The sequence below is a fragment of the Equus asinus genome, chromosome 14, assembly GCF_041296235.1.
Source record: "Equus asinus isolate D_3611 breed Donkey chromosome 14, EquAss-T2T_v2, whole genome shotgun sequence".
In the NCBI taxonomy this organism is placed as follows: Eukaryota; Metazoa; Chordata; class Mammalia; order Perissodactyla; family Equidae; genus Equus; species Equus asinus.
This window is the reverse complement of record NC_091803.1, coordinates 7,806,471-7,820,467: the sequence shown is the minus strand read 5'-3', so window position 1 is coordinate 7,820,467 and position 13,997 is coordinate 7,806,471. Positions and strand designations below refer to the sequence as shown.

At 47.1% G+C, this 13,997-nt stretch overlaps 1 pseudogene; it reads right to left on the bottom strand.

The window, feature by feature from the left end:
* Nucleotides 1-781: 781 nt before the first annotated feature.
* LOC123276647 (heparan sulfate glucosamine 3-O-sulfotransferase 4-like) overlaps nucleotides 782-13,997 on the bottom strand; it is a 71,381-nt pseudogene continuing 58,165 nt past the window's right edge.

Here is a 13,997-nt window from a genome sequence, read left to right as displayed (position 1 = left end):
GTTTCTCCACTCTGCAGGCTCTTTCAGGTCACCGGCCATGACTGATTCATGTCTGCCCCAGCACAAAGTTGACAGTCAATACATGGTTAATGAATAAATAAATGAATGAATAACTAAAATAACAACTGCATGGAACCTCCCAATATTAACCCTTTGTCCCTCTTTCCGGGTTTAAATACTCAGAGAGATCATACACCTGTCCCAAGTAGATCTTTATAGGTTTAATAAACATGTGGCTAGACTGGTCCCCACTTCTTCTAGCAACAGAACCCTTGAACACCTCATCTTCATGGGGAAACTATTCCCTATGGTCTCAGTGGGACTAGCCCTGGTTGCTTACTCCCCCCACCACTCCAGGCCAAAGGGGTGGCTACATCAGCCAGGCCCGATGAGGGTACTACACAACGACAGCTTTAGGAATGAGCACATGACCCAACCTGGACAAAAGGCATCTCCAGGAATTTCTTGCAGAAGCCCTTAAGAAAAGTTTTTTCAAAATCACTTATCTACCCTAAGTTTCATGTAGCCTCATTATTAGTTATCTCAGTGATCAGACATCACAAATGTGAACTTACATTTATAAGTAAAGTACTTTGTTCAGTGTGCCCAGACATCTTTAGATCAGCAAAACTGTACTCATGAAAATATGGATCTACGCTTCTCCTTTGGAGGCAATCCATCATGGAATCTTCTTGGCCTTCGGGAACTCAGCTTTGCTTAAATGTGTGGTCATTTCATATGGGCCTTTGTGGTGGAGCCGTCTGTGTTTTAATGGAGAAGTTATTTTCTTCTCTATGGTTTACTACTGCTTTTGGTTGAGGGTATTTTTACGTGAATAGAGCTAGCTGAAAATTTTCAAGAGACCAAGAAAAGAGACTATAAAATTTAGAAAATTTTATATTTCTGGAATTTGCAATAGCATTTACAATTCAACACAATGCAGAGGAAAACAATACACTAGAGACTTCCGTAATGGGGTTTAACAATTCTGTAATTTGGGGGAAAGCATAAACCTCTCAATTTAAAAAAAATGTATTACTTCCAAAAGAATTAAATAAACATATAATGTTTGTCTCGGGTTGCTGCTTACCATCTTGCCTAAAATGTAGTGAGATAATCTATCTGAGAATGAGGCAAGGTAGATACAAACCCGGCAAAGAATGGAAAGAGACAGAGACCTTGTCAAATCACTCAAGCCCCTGGATTCAGCTTTTCCTGAAGCCACTTACCCCACAGACTTCCTAATTACATAAGCCAATAAAGCATCTTTTTTTGTTTATAATAATTTAAGCTCAATTTCTATCATTCACAACCAAAAAAGTATTGCCTAATTGATGTGCTGCTTTGTTTCCCTGTAAATATGCTTTACACATTCTTAAATAAAGATTGAAAAAAAAAAAAAGTAAAGGCAGGCAACCATAACTAGTGAGTGTTAAGAAAAAAAAAAATCAACCGCTTGCTTTTAATGAATGGCAAGATGGGCTGAAAAGCTCCCTTAGTGAATTATAATTTCAGACTGAAATTCCCAAGACAGTTACAGAGGAGCTTGTCAAACCGCAGAGACCAATGGAATCAAGAGATTACTTGAAAGATCGTTGGTTCAATCAGTTTCAGAAATAGCATCCATTATGCAAACCCAAAACCTTTAAAACTTTCTAACGTACAACCCTGGCAATCTCTCATTCACCTAAAGTCTCAAGGCCCCTCTCCTGACTCAATTTAAAACTAAAAATGCCTGGTATGATTTACAAAAGTTAAAATAATTAAGTCATGTTATGATGGCTGGAGAACTCCAGGGAAAGTGGCCAAATAGCAACGTAGGAAGTTTGGCGGGGTCTGCCAGAACAGTCCTGCCTTCTCCAGTGCCTTCAGCTCTGCAGAAAAATGGAAGGCAAAGCATGCCCTCAGCATTCTAAATGCCTCAGTCTCTCTCCACTGCAAGCGGCCTCCTTCCTACAGTGGGCTCAAGAAAATATGAGAAGGAAAGCCCCAAGAGCCTGCCCCCTTCCATCCCCCGTCCCCTTAGTGGAGAAGGCTGGCTGCAGGTACCCCAGGAAATCAGACTCTTCTCCTCCTTCGGCTCATGTCACAGTAGACCCAATTCTGGAATCGGTTTGGATTATTCTCTGGAGAGCTACTTAAGATCTGCTTCAGGGTTTGAGATCCCTCATTCAGACATAATCTTGAAATGAAAGATGATTTGCTAATGAAAAATGCATTACAGCTTTCTCTGTAGGGCCTTCTGTACTGATAGGCAAGATAAAAGGAAGGAATTGAAGGAAAATGAAGGAGAAATGCAAAGGAAAAGGAAAATTAGGAGAGAGAGAGAGGAGAGAAGGAGAAGAAGAAATTTATCATGTCATACACTCTGCGTGGGGGCACTTTTTAAGGGCCACTTCATTTCACCCTCACATAATCACTTGCAAGTAAGTAACATTGAGCCCATTCTGCAGACAAAAAAATGGAGGCTTGGTGATATTAAGTAACTTGTCTAAGGTCACACAAGGAGGATGCAGTGGATTCTGACTCAGAGATACGAAAACTGGCTCCAAATAATGTTGCTCCTACAGTGCTCTCCTGCTTCCTCTGAAGGGTCTAACACAGACGTCTGCTCCAGAACCAAAGCATTTTAGTGGGCGAATGGGCCCTACGGAGACAATATAACCTCATCAGAAAAGAAACAGGGATTTAAAAAAAAAAGATGAAAAGAAAAGAAAAGGAGAGAAAGAAACAATTTAATATAAGTAACCCAACGCCCAACAGAACTAGGATGGGGCAAGGCAAAGCCAGAACTCAATTTTTCTAACTCTCAGGTCTTACTCAATCCACCTGACCAGAACCTATTATATAAGTATAGTTTATCAATATGGATCAAATAGGGGACTGCCTCGTTAATGAGTGAAAAGCTGAAAATTTTCTCAACTTCTGGAAAATGTTCATTGGGAACAAATGGGAAATTTATTGGGGAATTGTCTTTTTCTGCCTCGATGTTCCTCTTTCTACCCAGCTCCTTTTGCTGTTGTTGCAATGTATCTGGCAGGTATTTGCCCCACGCTCTTGCAACATCTGCAAAGGGGGAAAACTGTAACCTAAAATAGCACACAGAAGCCACAATTCTGACAACCACAAAGGGTACGGGTGTGCCAGTTACTTTCCAAAATGAGTTTAAGCCAGAGTCACAGACTGGTAGCCGGCTGCCTGTACCGAGCCCACAGGTGGGTTTTGTTTGTCCGCAGTGCTGGCCCACATTGCGCTCGGAAGAAATTTCCATCTGTTGCCAGCATTAAACACCAGATAATTTCACATCAAAAACTGGATTTCCAGTTTCTCTTACCAAGTGGAAGATCTGATAACCCTGATGCCACATTTGCACGTGGAAAAGAGTAGCTGTCCCTTTAGACAGAGCTTGTGCATCCCAGTTTCTCACCACCTGGTCTATTTCACTCATTTATACAATCGCTGTGGGCCCAGAAGGCATGTGAGTTGGTGACCCTTGGTTTAAGAGGTTAATCAGATGTAGACTGCAAAGCCAATCATTATTAGACTTTTCCTAAAAACACCCCCAATAACAGACTCTTCTCTCAGTATTAAGACAGCTGTGACAGAAGGTAAGGCATATGAGACCAAAAGGATTTGAGAAATGGAAAAACCCAGTAGTTGAGTCCATTTGGATTTTTGGTCTAGGATACTCACTTTTTGCTTAGAAAATACATTCAATTTTATTATTTCATTTATTCCTCTCAACAATCCTGCAAGGAAGGCATTATTCTCAGATAAACAAACTGAAAATGAGTGATGTTAAATCAGTTATCCAACCAAGATCATCTAACTAGTAAGTTGCAAAACCCAATTTTGTCCAGCTACAAACACCTTGCTTTTGAAATAATGAAAGAACACTCTGTAAGGCCATAAGGCCTGTTTCCACCTCAGGGCCTTTGTGCCTGCTGTTCCCTCTATTGGAAACCTCTCCACCTACATCTCCACATGGAAGATTCTTACTCTTTCACTTCATTTACATCCCCTCCCCAGAGAGGTTTCCCCTAACCATTTGACTTAAAATAACATCTGTGCATGCACACACACACACCCCAATTACTCTCTAGACTCCTGCTTCTCAAAGTGAGGTTCAGGGATCAGCAGCATCAGCATTAACTGGGAAGTTAGAAATGCAGAGTCTGAGGCCCCTCCCCAGACCTGCTGAATCAGAATCTGCATGTTAACAACACCCCAGGTGATCCATGTGCATTTCAAGTTTAAAAAGCACTGCTCTACAGGAGCCCTGCCCACTGGAAATGCAATGGGAGTCACAAGTGTCATTTTAAGTTTTCTACAGCCACATTAAAAAGGTTAAAAGAACGACTCATTTGTTTGCTGTCTCCCCTAACGCCCTACTAAAAGATGCCATTTCCACAAGAACAGGTCCTCCCTCTGTCTTGTTCTCCGCTTTATCCCCAGTACCTAAAACAGTACTGGGCACATGGTAAACGTTATTAAGTGTTTGTTGAATGAAAGAAGGAAAAGACATTCCAGTACTTTCTGTGCGGCAGCGTGGCACAGGGAAAGAAACCAGCACTCTGAAATTGGACAGATGTGGTCAACTCAACCACTGACCAGCTGAGCAACCTTCAGCCAGTGGTTCACCCTCCGGGAGCCACCTGGAGTGTAAACCAGGAATATTGCTGTTTAACTCACAGCCTCATCATGACACCCCGATGTGATAACATGTCTGTGAAGCACCAACCGCCACAATCACAGGCATTCAATCAATTCCAGCGCCTTTCCATTGTCCTCTTTCATTCTCTCCAAATACCACATGCGAATAATGGTGCTGAACACTTTCCTCTGTGTGGCATGAGCATGACTGAAGCTGTTTTCCTGAGTTATTTTCCCCCAGCCAATGGGACCTGCCTATTAACTGCTACCACTGCAGACAACTGGAAACCGTGGAGGGTCCCTTCTCAGCACCCTGGAGCTGAGTGGCTCCCAGAGCAAAGTGGTCGCGGTTACTGTTCAGTCTGTAAACCACGAGGGAGGCCACAGCTTGAGTCGTCTCTGTCACTTTGATGAGTTCTGCCGTGGCAGCCAGTTGGCATGCCACAAGGTCCCATCCCTTAGGAGAGTTCAAGGCCTCTGCCCAGCCAGAGTGTATCGGCTCATACTGAAAGGTGTGTTCTGGCTTTACCCTTTTATTTGGGGGGTGGACAGAGGAAGGAGTGGAGGGTTTAATCTACTCCCACTTATTAATCACTGGCCTCTGTCCATCCACCAAGTGAGGCTTGCTTCTCCATAGCTTTAACACACACATCCTAATCCATCAGTCCATACTGCCCTGAAAATCCAATGCACATGTTCTCATCTCAGATGTGTCTTTGACTCACGTTAGATCAACAGCACAGAAGAAAGCAAAACCCAGATTTAGATACAGCCTGAGGGACACCAGAAATAAAACTGCTAGGGCTGCCTAGTTGGATATGAGGAAACCCCAAGCCAGCTGTGCCGAGAGCAGCCCCAATTTCTTCTCGCTCTCCCTCTTGCTGAAAACACAACCAGAACAGAAACACTAGCAGAATTAGTAGGCTATTGGGAAACACAGTGAAAAGAAAAACAAAAACAAAATAAATATATGGGGGGAAATCAAAGCCTTTAATTAACCTGTGGATCTCTAACCAGTTAAACAGTAGAGTAAGATTTCAGGCAGAATACGTGGTATAACCATTTAAGTAGCGATACCACCACTGAAAAGACGCAGTTGCATCAGGGAACCAAGAGGAAGGGTTTCTGTTACTGGTTTGAATCAATGCCACTGTTTCCTTTTCTACAATAGAGTGAGGTTGTCATCCCCTCTTCCTACATGGGAGAGAGAGGAGCCTGAAGAGGTGCAGCAAGTAAAAATCCCACAAATGTCCTCAAAGCACTGCTGTCCCTCATAAGGCTGGAGAGCGGTCCAAGGCCAGTGCCAGCCCACTCGGCTCCTGCAGGTCCAAGGGGTTTCTGGGAGTCTTCTCAACAGCCAGGTTTGGGTGGCTAATGATTACCTCTATGTTAGACAGATTCTCCTCCCGCACTTCCAATCGGCACCACTGAACATAAGGGTCTCCCACAGGCAAGTCACTGGCGTAGCAGATCGAGGACACAGAGACACCGCATGGTCCTCTGAAGTGAGGATCAAGAGGATCCAGTTCTGTCCACACCTCTCCAGTGGAACAGTTCTACAGGTGGCTACCAAATACTGACACGCAATACCACAAGGCCCAAATACCACAAGTGATGGCTGAGAGTACCACCGAGCTGGAATGACATCTTCAGTAGCCATGTCATGACAGCGAGGCCAGTTCATACCTTCCTTTCCAAGCCACAGTGTAAAAACAACATGAGAAAATCTGGCATCTTCTATCCTTTCATTCAGAAAATTCTCCAGACCCTACGATGGGACTTCCTGACACGCACTCCACCACGCACACGTCATCAACGTTATTTTAAGTCACCTGAATCAAACACCCCATCTCTATTTCCAGCTGCCACAAAGCAACACAACACATGTTGGAAAGGTCTGATCCTCAGGCCTTCCTCTCCCCCAAAGGGCATCTGACACTTCTCACAAGATACACAGCTTTAAAATTAGAACTGGAAAAGACCACAGTGACCCTCATAGGGCTGAAGCTGCCCCACAGCAGAAATCAGAACATTCCTACAACCAACAATTAAACAACCGAAACCTTCCCAAACATCCCCTTCTTTCTCTGGTTTGCTGTTGCTGCATTAATCATCCTGACACCTTTTTAATTATAATCGCAAACTCGAAGCCATGACTTGCAATGTTATAAATACTGATTTTCCAGTTCAAGCAGGCATTGACTGGTTTCTGTTTTGATAGGAAGCGGCTGTTTGAAGCCTCCTAAAATGTTGCAATTAGTTCTCTCGGTTGAAACAGACAAGACATTAACAGACACATTTGCTGTTTCCATTTAACCTGCTGGAATGTTTATGCCTAAGTGTACTTTTCTCCAGCTTTGAAAGCATAAGGGGTATTTTCTAAAGCGGAAGAAATCAATCAATACATATTATATATTCATATATAATAGATATTATATAATACATACCTATAGTAATATATATTATTATATAATACATATTTACTATATATTTCTGAAGTTAGGTTATTTCTAAAACTTTCACAGGCTGTAATTTAAACTTAGAAAGCACATCTCTTCAACAGCAAGGCAACTTGTCAGGAAACAATCCTTATTTTACCTATTGGCTTTGTGAAGATGATAATACCACTTTAGCTGACAAAGCCTGTGTTTGTCTGACAATTCCAATTAATTACTGAGACGCAACAGAGATGGGACCAGCCATCCAGATGTTTTTCAGAAAGAGATAAAAAGGGGGGGGGAGCAAAGGAGGTTTGCCTTTTGGGCATCTGCTCCAGTGTTTTTTAAATGTTATGGCGGGCAAGAAAGCCGGATCACTAAGTTATTTTACCTGCACTTAACTTTCTACTCTCCTCTCCTTTCCCTCACCGCTGGGAGATGGTGAAAGAGAAGGGAGATGAACATCTCACAAGACAGAAGCTCTAATCTGTTGCCAAGGAGGCGACGGTAAGAAAGGGCAGGGGTGCAGGATGTAAAAACTCTTAGGGCACCGACTGTCGTGCAGACCTTGATGCTCCTGATGCCAAAGCAACCCAGGGTTGCTGGAGATGGGGAACATCCTCAGTCTTTTCTAGCAAGCCAAAACTCGCCAGCATCATCTTTTTAACTGTTCCCTGTTCATTTTGCTCTAACCTGAAAATACTAAAGTTGGATTCCAGACGCGCAAATACGTTTGAGGGCGATTTTGAGAGATTCCAGGAGATCTCAAAGCCCTTCAGTCAATCTAGCTATCCTGCTTCATGCCTTAGCGTCCCCAACGCAGCAGCGCTGAGCCCCACGAGAGACTGGCCTGGGAAACACCCCGTGGGCACCTGGGCTGGGGATTTCCAGGCGTGGAGCTAGGCAGCTTCAGAAAGCAGCTCCCTGGGTGAGGAGCCTGAGGCAGGCAGGGCAGTGTGACACCAGCTCCCCTAGCCCTGAAATACAGTGATCCCTGGCCAGCCTCCAGCCCTCTCCACGCTCCCCCGAGCAGCCCCGCCAGGGTCCGCAGAGCCCTTGTGGGGCGAAGGGCTCTCGGGGAGGTGCCTGGATGTCGAAGGGCGTGAGAAGCCGCAGCTTTCCCTCTGGGTCTTCCCCACCCATCTATCGCCTGCGCCGAGCCCAGGGTCCTACCTGTACCACTCCAGCCCCTTTTCGTAGTTCCTGTCCAAGAAGCATGGCTCTACGCCCACGGCCCGCACGTCCGGGTGGACTCGGATCGCCTCCAGCAGCTCGCGGGTGCCTCCTTTCTTGACCCCGATGATGAGCGCCTGTGGCAGCTTCTTCTCCTCATAGTTGGGGGTGCTGAGGGCGCCGCCCCTCTCGCTGCTCCTATTGACCGCTCTCCGGCCTGCGAGCTCCTCCTGGGTGGTGCGGGACTTCTGCGCTTCCCTCTCCAGCAGCGCGCTCTGCGCCGTGATCATCTCGCCAGGGGCCACAGGGGTCCGGAGCCAGGTGTCCCGAGCGAACCCGCTGCCGCTCGCCAGACCCCAGCCGTCGGCCCCGGGGGCAGGGGGCTGCTTGGAGGACTCCGGAGGCTCCTCGCGGCTCGCGTTGTCTGGCGGCAGCGCGGAGGGCTGTGAGGGGGTGCCGAGGCGCATGGGGGGCGGCAGTAGAGAGGGTGGCGGCGGGCTCGGCAGGGGCTCGGCGGCAGTGCCGGCGGCTCCTGCAGCACCACGGGGAACTGCAGGGTGCCCGAGCCGCCCAGGAGGCTGTAGCACAGGTAGGTGACAGACAGGGACAAGGCGCAGAGAAAAAGCAGCTTGCCCGCCAGGCGGCGGCGGCGCGGTGAGAAGTGGAGGCAGAGACGGAGGAGGTGCGGGCCACGGGGTCATCGCGGCTCCGGGCTTGCTGCGGCAGCGGCGGCGGCAGCCCCCGACGCAGCCCGGACATGGTTTCAGCCGCCGCCTGCGCCCCCTGCCCGGCCCCCCCCCTCCCCCAGCCGCCCAGGCTGCATGAAGCGACGCCACTGCACCCCGGCCCTGGCCGTTGTCGCGCTGCGCCGGGGAAGAGCCCGGCTGCATGATCCCCCTCCCCACTCTTCCCACGGAGTCCGGGTGGCCCCCCACCACCCCCCTCAGCCTCCGGCAAGGGGACCAAGGGGGCCGCGCGGACCCGCCGGCTGCACCTGCTCCGTCTGCAGCGCCCCCGCTTCCCCGGCTCCGACGCGGCTCCTGCTTCAGTCTCTGCCGCCACCGCCGCGCCCTGTTGCAGCCCCGAGTTCCCTCCCCGCTGCTAACTTTCTGCGGGAAGAGAAAGGCGTGGATGGGAGGCGGAGGGGCCCGGGCGCGCGGTCCGCACCGCCAAGGGAAGGGGGAGTGCGCCTCGAGTGCGCCTGCAGAGGGGGACGCGCAACAGAGGCGTGCGCTAGTCCTGGGGCACCCGGCAAAGCGGAGATCGTGCCCCCCTCCCCCGCCCCGCACCACATTCATGCTGGAGAGGTTCCCCTCCCCTGGGAGCCTGGGACGCCAGTTTCTCCTTCCCTCTCCTGATACTTTCAGAGACTTAGAGCCCGACGCCTGCCACCAGTGCCGCCCAACAGGTAGCTGGCGGCCACAAGGTGGTGAGCTCTCGCTTCCCCTTTTCTCATGGGACTCCAGGCAAACTCGGTCCATCCGTGACCCGCCCTTCTCCCTTCCTGGACATCCTCCTGCCTTTGACCCAGGAGGAATTTCTTGTCCATACCAGGATTCCCATGCCAACTTCCATCTTTCCAGCCTCCCCATCTTAGCTTGAAGCTCCTGATTGGTGGAGCTTTGACACAAACCCACAAATTGCCTTGCCCTAGAGCTTCTGCCTCTGTCCCGCCACCGGTTGGTTGACTGTGCGTTCTGCTCCAAAAGGAGAGGCTGTCTCCTCCTGGACACCCTGAACCACAGATGCACATGCGCCCTGGATTTCCCTGGACCAAAATAGACTGAGACTATCATCGCTCTAAACACCTTATAAGCAGAGAGAAGTTGTGTTGCTGTGTCTGTGCATCGCTTCATTGAATTAAAAAGTATCTTCTTTGCAGAGAGATTTCCATCCCTCACGTCCCTCTCCTGGGGGGAATGGTAAACATCAGAAGGCTTTGGAACATTCAAAACTACACTTTGCTTCCTGTTTCCTTTTGCTCAGGGAGGTAGAGGAAACTCGAGGCTGGAATGGCAGGAACAGGCAGAGCTATCAACTGAGGCACTCCAGCGAACGCTGCTTCCTGGGGGCAGGGGCTGGCCCTGCACGCACCTGGTGCCAGTCTTTCCCAGAGGCTGGCTCCAGTGACTCCTGTTTACCCTGCTAGCCACAGCTGGGTGCCTGGAGGGTCTGCTTTCACCTACAGGGCTGATATGCTTGGCATCTCCGGTTTTGTTTGATCACATAACAGGAACAACAGTTGAAAGAAAATGTATATAGTGTCTAAATATTAACTAGATACCTAGTGCCAAAGAGAGAAAAAAATGTTACTCCAATAACATGAACACAGACTTTTCCCTGAGTGAACAGAAGCTCACGGCTGCTCTCAGCTGGACGTGAGCTTCCTTCACTGCAGCTTCAGCTCAGATAAAGATTATTCCTTTAGAATATATTTTTTATGGTACACCGGAGACCTCTGAAATACAGAGTCTGGTGTCCTGTAAATCATTTCGTGGAACTAGGGATGCTTTTTCAAACACCACGCGACTGCACTCCTGTAATGTTAATGGGAAGGGGCCAACTGGAGCTGGGAGCAGCACAGCTTGCCCGTCCCTCCTTCTGCTCCAAGCCCAGCTCTGGGTGGTTGCCCAGGAGGGCCCGGTTGCAGCAAATATTGTCACTGCCGTAGTCCATCTCCCTTTCAAAGCTAAGTCACCAGGATGCCCAGCACGTGGTCCAGGGGCCTCCCTACAGTCCCTGCCCGGCTCCCAGACTGCTCTATCCCTGCTCTCGGCAATCCAAATGAACTTGCTCTGTAGCTAGTTTTACTAAAGATGTGCTTTCAAATTTGGAAAGGTTTTGATGAAATGGTACTAACATTTAACCTAGACGTGGCAAACTGGTAACAAATTAAGAGCTGAATGTGGCCAGCACAGTGATATTAAGAAGTTTAAACTGGTTGCAATGTTTTAAAATTGAGGACTTTCCCAAAAATTTTGGCTATGAGGTTTCTGCTGAAATAGTAGATCCAGCAACTTTGGGCCCCTCAGCCAGAACCGAGAGGCCCCCCTGACATGGAGCATGTGCCCTGTTCGTCACGGTGCCCCCCCAGAGTGCCCTCATACATTTATGTCACTTGCCTGGATGCTGCTAATGAGGACACTTCCCAGTGTCCCTTCTCCCTCTTGTCCACAGATAGTCCTACTTAAATAAGAGACTCTTGAAAGAACGGAACCCCGTTGGTGAAATGTTAGGCCCCACAACTGATGGGGAAGAGGTGATTTTCGGGGGAGAGGAGCTTTGTAGATTTCTCACTTGGGCACTTACCTGTTTTGTTCTCCATCCAGGTTTTTTCTGGGAGCAAGTTCTTGAGAAACCTATAATGAAAAGTAGGAGCTATCTACATAGGGAGAACTCAGACTTCGTTCAGCAATTCCCTGGGGGTCTGGAGACTGGATAGAATACTTTTTTCTTTTTCCATTGCCAACACCCATGCCCATTCAGGCCTATGTGAGTTTTTACAATGCTGCTCCAACTGGTCTCCAGGCCTCCAGCGTGCCTCATTTCTCTTCATCGTAGAGGACAATAGCAGATCAATGTTTCTGAGGCATGGCTCCACCAGTGCCCTCTCTGATGCAGAAACCTTCCTCTCACTGCCTACCTGATAGACTCCAACTCTCTGCCTTAGCACTCAAGGGCCCCTCCGCCTTTCATGTATCCCACAGTCCTGCCAAACCGAACAGTACCCACTACCCAAAAACACACATTGCATTCTTCTCTTTCACCTCTGCCTGATCAGATGATGGAGTTACAACAAAGCCATCATTTGCTAGTTAAGTGACTTTCAGACAGGTCATTTCACCTCTCTGACCCTCAGTTTCTGCATATGTAAGTGACGAATAGTAAGACTCACCTCATATTGTTTTTATAAAGAATTAAATTGACTTAGCATATGCAAAAACACCTGGCTCCCTGCCTGACATGCTGCAGCCACCAATAATTATTTGGACCTAAATATTGGCTCATGCCATGCCCTGCTTCTTTTCCTATTAAAACCTTATCCTTGAAAAATAGGCGTGCACCCTTTCTTCAAAACCAGCCCAAGGTGTAAACTGAAGTTCACTTTCCTAAGCCGCTCAGTGACATTTATAACGCCAAGTCTAATGCCTTAGATCGTTTTTTTTTAATAAGCAAAAGAAGCTAACTCTGCCTAACTTCAGTTTTCTTATTAAAGAAATTGACTAGAAGGATTTATGGTAACTCACATAACTGAAGGGAATTTTTGAAAAATCAACAAACAAAAAGCAAAAATAAGCTTTGGAAGTCACAATACAGCATAGTGTATAGTTATTATTACTGCCGTTCACCAGATATTGTTGGCTCTTCTCTGGCCCACAGAAGGGATGTATCTTCTTGGCCCCTTAAAGTCAGATCTGACTCTGTGACCCTTTGGCGAATGAAACTTGAGCAAAAGTGAGGTTGTCTCTTCCAGATAGAACCTTTCGCAAACAGTGGGAGTGTGTTTTTCCTGCCTGGCAGTTGTGCAAGAAGTTGGATCGAGCCTCTTTTAGCTGCCATCTACTCAATCCTCCAGACTGAGGAACGATAATACAGAGCCAGCCCCTGATGACATGGAGCATGTTCAAGAAATAAACCTTGGGTACTTTTAGCTGAGACTTGGGAGTTTGTTGTGAATACAGCACAACATGGACTATCTGACTGATGAAAACATACATATTATCAATTTCCTCTGCTGTTGACCAAAATGACTTCAGTGAGCCAATGTTAGAATTCCTTTTCACAAAGGTGGATAAGTGACAAAATAGAAGTCTACACTGTCCTAGTAGTGTAGACAGATACCATGTCTTATATATAGCAAAGATATTTCCTCATTTTGTCCTTTACCTGTCAGTAAAAAAGTATATCTATAGAAATCTGGAGGTAAAGCTCCAGACAAAACCAACATGGTGACAATGAGGAACATTACAGACTTGTAAAAGGAGCAACGGATGAGAAAATAATAATAATGGCTGGGAACTTATAGAACCTTGCATTGAAAGGGATCTCATATGGAACTTAGGAAATATTATAGCTGAAAGCACTACATGACAAAATCTGGTGGATGGAATTAAACAATACTTAGAAGAAACATATCTTCAATATACTTATCTAAAAAGAAAAATTAGAAACCAATGAGCTACTTGTTCAAGAAGCTAGACAAAGAGCAAGACAGTAAAGTGAGGAAGAAAGGAAATGATAAAGAGAAATGCCAAACCTTTGTTTCTATTTATTTGCTCTTTATTTATTGCTATGGACTGAATTCTGTCTCCCCACAGTTCATATAGTGGAAGCCCTGACCCCCCTTGTGACCATGTCCAGACACAAGGTCTTTAGGAAGTAATTATGGTGAAAATGAAGTCATAATGGTGGAACCTAAATCAGATAGGACTGTGGCCTCATCAGAAGTTGAAGAGATCTCTCTTTCTGTTTCTTCACACGCATACACACACCCCGCCATCTGAGGACTCAGTGAGAAGGGGATCTTATGCAAGCTGAGGAGAGAGCCCTCGCCAGAACCTGACCATGCTGGCATCCTGCTCTCAGGCTTCCAGCCCCCAGAATGGTGAGAAAATAAATTTCTGTTGTTTAAGTCACCCACGCTATGGCATTTTGTTATGGGAACCCAAGCTAAGACGCTTATCTTTCACAGTTTGTTCCTGGGTTCTGGTACCAATTCCAATGTGTGTGGGG